Source organism: Tupaia chinensis, unplaced genomic scaffold, assembly GCF_000334495.1.
Source record: "Tupaia chinensis unplaced genomic scaffold, TupChi_1.0 Scaffold000077_1, whole genome shotgun sequence".
Taxonomy (NCBI): Eukaryota; Metazoa; Chordata; class Mammalia; order Scandentia; family Tupaiidae; genus Tupaia; species Tupaia belangeri.
Window position 1 is genome coordinate 1,926,169 of NW_006159538.1, and position 4,611 is coordinate 1,930,779.

General features: G+C 48.0%; 1 protein-coding gene across 2 annotated transcripts in view; it reads left to right on the top strand.

Moving 5' to 3' along the window:
• Window positions 1-3,684: 3,684 nt before the first annotated feature.
• The window catches only part of SOX6 (SRY-box transcription factor 6), a 666,092-nt gene continuing 665,165 nt past the window's right edge, over window positions 3,685-4,611 (top strand). For both annotated transcript variants that reach the window (XM_027768610.1, XM_027768624.1), the window contains exon 1: window positions 3,685-3,843. The gene's annotated coding sequence lies outside the window, so the exon portion shown is untranslated. The remainder of the gene's footprint in view (window positions 3,844-4,611) is intronic.

Genomic DNA, 4,611 nt, shown 5'->3' on the forward strand with positions numbered 1-4,611 from the left:
GTTAAATTATCCTGTGACCCTTCATCATATTTTTCCTTTATATGTGTATGTGTGTTTGTGTGCGTGTGTGTGTGTATGTGTGTGTTTGGTGGGAGGGGCATGAATGCCTACTGGTGTAATTATCTAGATCATTTTCAGTAGGATAAAAACTCCAAAATTCTATGTATCACTACAGGAGAAACATTTGAATGACTGGTAACATTTTCATTTTTCATCTGGATGTTTCAGTAGTGTTGGTTTTGGTAGCCTTAAGTGATAAAACAGTATTTATCTGAATAAATATATATTTTTAGATAGCTTTTCAAAAACATTAGGTCTAGTATTAAAAAGATATAGCAAAAGTGTTTTTGGGAAATTGGTAGGGTTTTACAGTTTTAGTTTCTATTTCCTACTCCCTATTTATGGTGGTTTGCTTCATTATATTTTGCCATTAATATTCTACTTAGAGTAAAATGGAGCACACAGACTGAATTGTGACGATTCCAATGTTGTTAGAATTTTTTGTTTAAAAATCATGAAATTGGTCCTTGACTGCACATGGGATTTATGTTCCAGTTTTGTAGTCACTGGATTTCTCTTTAAATATTTCTATCCAGGCTTAGTTTCTGCCAGGAATATGTGTTTTCCTTCCATTTAAGATAAAATGAACTGCCAGGAATATGTATGGCAAAACCAAGGTCCCTCCGAGTTAAGGCCCCAGGGACATTGTAGAAGTCTAATATTCTTCCATGAGGTTGGCCCAGGCCACTGCAACTGTGAAATGAGATGATTTGAGGGCTATTACGTACTTAAGGTTTTCATAGTGGATTAGAATAGCATTACTTAGCGCAGGTGTTTCTATAATTGGGATTCCCTGTGAAAATTCAGTTCTGTATTCAATAACACTCAGCCTTCCGCATGAGTAGAGGAGTGACCCAATGTTAATTTGCTAGACTCTCATGAAGCAGGGGCTGGGATCTGGCTTGAGGGCCTGTTGCTTCTTGTTTATGACACTTCTTGTCCATTTGCACCGTTGCTGTGGTTCTACTTTTTAAATTTTAATTTATTTCATTGTTTATATTGTGCCTATCAAAATACTAAAAGACCCCATTTGGAGTCAGGGTTGATTTACGTCTATATAACACAAAATAGTTTCTGAGGGTCCTTTTTGGGGGATATGTAGGACTCATCTCCTTTGGTAAAGCCTTCTGTTTAAACATGGAAAGGGCAGAGGCACCCTTGGGGCACAGTTCACCAGGGAGCTCTGGTGTGGCCTTGCAGATATCCCAAAGCCTTGGAGGGTGTGTTCAGGAGTAACAAAGAACAACCACAATAAGCTATTTCAGGATTTAGCTAGGGGGTCCTTAAGCCTGGTGTCCTTTTAGTGCAAGGCATGCGTGTACCAAAAAACGGTGCATGAAAAAGGGCTTCTATAAGATGTAGAGGGGAAAATGGAAAATTGTTGCTATAAATAACAATCATCATTTTACCGAATCTACTGTTACACACTCAGAAGGATTGATTTCCTGGGAAATGGGCGAATATAGAGGTGAGAAGCGTCCAGCCTTCGCAGCAGGCGGCACGACCTCCTGGGCGTCCCTAGCCTGCACGCAATTCTCTTCTGGGAGACCCCCATTTATGACCTTCGATCTGGCCGCTCGCCTGGCCCCTTTGTCTTCTGTCCCGAAGGTGGAGGGCAAACGTGAGAAGAGCCCGGGGGAGTGCGGAGTCTGTCCGGAGTGGAGCTCACCCCAAAAGGGGGCTCGGTCCTAGGTTGGGACCGGAGCCGAGGTTGCCAGTTGTCGCAGCTGCTCCCACCCTCCGCCCTGCCTTGGGAGCTACTGCCTGAAGTTTCGGAGCCGCAGCCCCTGCCTTGGAGCTGCAGACTCCTTTGGTCCCAAGCCTTGTACTCTGCTGGGAGTGTGTGCCTTCGCTTGTTCCCGGCTGTGGCTTCAGCTAGTTTGCTCTTCTGGCTCTCACTGCCCTCGGCCCGGGCCTCGAGGGCAGGAGGTGCCTGGCTCTGCGCATCCGCCCGCTGGGCGCTCTCCCTTTGGTTCTCTTTCAAGCATTCCCGGGAGGTCGCGGAGGTTGCTGGGCCAGTAACAGCCAAGTTCGTCTCCACAGCCCCGAGCCGGGCGCAGTCTTCCAGTCGACCTCAAGGTGGCGACTTAGGCACGTAAACAAAGCTCAGCCAAACCGGACGGTTGGCACCCTCGCGGTTGATCCACGTAACATGCTAGTTTCCCCGCTGTTCCCGAGCGGGCTAAATTGACTTAAAAAAGGGACTTCAGTTTGGATGAGGAGTTCGGCCAGAATGTCAGAACGTGTGTGTGTGTGTGTGTGCGTCCCCGTTCGCGCGCGTGTGTAGGCGGCAGGAAGTGGCGACGCGATGGAAGCCCTCGGCCGAACCCGTTTGGGACGCCGCGAGCCTCCCTGGCATCACCTGAGCCCGCAGACCGAGCCACCCACTGGGCTGGGGCTTCAGGGCCGCTCTGCCCCCGAGATGGCTCGGTCAGTGCGCAACTGACAGGACAGTCTGGTCTCTGCCACCAGCCATGGAAGATGTGCTAATCTCGTTTCAGTGACACCCACAGTTTATGAGTGGAGAGACCTAAAAAATAAAAGCTATTCACTGCTTGTGCCCTTGTCGGGGGTATGACCGCTCAGCCCGAGTGGCAGGGGTACTTGGGAGTGGGAAGGTAGACACAGACGTGAAAGAATAAATGTGCGATAGGCACACAGTCTTACCTCCGGGACGAAAGGACACGGATCCTAGAACAGATTTCCATAGCGTCTGCATCCCAGCTGTTCCTCCAGAAGACGCTTTCCTAACACCGCCTTCTGACTAACTTGGACAAGGCTCCAGCTGCCCCCTCCTCTCCCCGCCACCCCTTTTTTTTCCCTTTCCAGACATTCCCTAAACTCAACTCAGGGCAAATCCAGAAGTCAGTACAGTACAGAGCTTCCATTCAATCGTGGGGAGGAAAAAAATCCCGTTTACAGTTTCTCTTAGGCAGATGGAAGAAGTAGATGGTTTCGGGACTTTCGAGGGGTGCGCGGGGATGGCATGGGGTATTGGTGGCAGGGGAGCGCGATTTCTCTTAGGTCTTGGTGCTGCAGGTAAGGTTCCCAGACTCCAGCTGCCCTTCTGCAGAGCGGCAGTGGGGGTGAGAGTGGAGGGATCCGTGTCTGATTAGAGGGGAGTGGAGGAGGGGGAGCAGAGGAGAAATGGACCCTGGACAGGCTCCACGGACACTCATTGTCTTGGTCTGTTTCGGCGCCGGCTCTGTGCTGCTGCCCTTGGGAGCTTTTTGAGCGAGGTACTATGTGCCAGGATTTTCCTCCTCTTCTTCCCCCACCCCTTTTGTATACTGTTTTTAAAAAGAAGTGAATACCCTTCTAACAGAAGTTAAAATTCTTCCTCTGACTTTCCATTTGACATGTCAAAAAGATGAAATAAATGAAACTTTATTTGACCAGGGAGTTTACCCGGAGCCTCGGTGACATCTCTGGTCTTTGGCCTTATTCTAATTCCATGGTGGTAATTACCCTTCGTTTCTTTAAGTGCAATAGATTTATTGCCTTAGAGACTATGCACAGTTTGATTGAATTATTCATTTTTTTTTCTTTGGTGTAGACTGCATCTGGGGACTCTGATGTGACGTGTAGATTTTTTTTTTTCAGGAACAAAGGGAATGTGGAAATGAAAGAGAGAGGGAGAGAGAGGCTGGCAGATGTAATGAGACGCGGTGAAGGTGTACGCAGACTGGCACTCCCACTCCTCCCTCCTGCTCTCACTGCAGCCCTGGGTAACTCGCAGGCTAACACAAACAGCTTCTCTCCCGCAGCCTGCCCTCTGTCACTGTAAGTACATCAGCCTTCTCTTATCAGCATGCAGACTCCAGCCACGCACTGCCTCGCTCGGCTTAGCACCTTAGACAGCAGGAGCACATTTTAAAATGAACTTTCCCGCACCAGGAAAGGCATGTCTGTAAAACTTATTTTTGATTTATCTTTATTTTTCTTTGTAAAAAAAGTTCATGCATTTTTACCACTTTCCCCCACCTCCTTTGTGACGGTGTTGTGTGCTGCTACTGTCGCTACCGCTGTGGTCTTCTCAACAGGATGACGCGCAGATGCCAATGAAATGTAAGGTTATTCTCCTTCCGTTTCAAGTCCGGGGACAGTGCCTCGTCCTTTTGCAAAACGACGTCCGTAAGAACGCAGAGCATTACTCACAGTCTGCTTTTTGCTTTTGTGGCTGACACACGAGTTCCGACCTCTTTGAGGCACAGTCCCAAGGGCACTGTTATTTGGGAGTTCGGCTATTTGGTTACTCCGAACTGAAATGAAGTGCGATGGCTGCTGGAGTGCCTGCTTGTTATCCCCTGTCAGGAACCCAGTTGCTAAAACTTTTCTCCGTGCTGTCATTAAAGTTTCAACTTCTTCTCTTTTGGCTTTGACACTTTCTCACTTATTCTTCGTTTCAGTACAAGTTCCCCTTCGTGGTGTTTTAGAGAGAATGAATTTGTGTTTGTCCCATTATACAGTGGCTATGAAGCTCTCCTTGAGAGAAGTTAGCGACCTTCAGATGAAGTAGTGTAGGTATGAATTGTGCGCACGGCTGGTGTA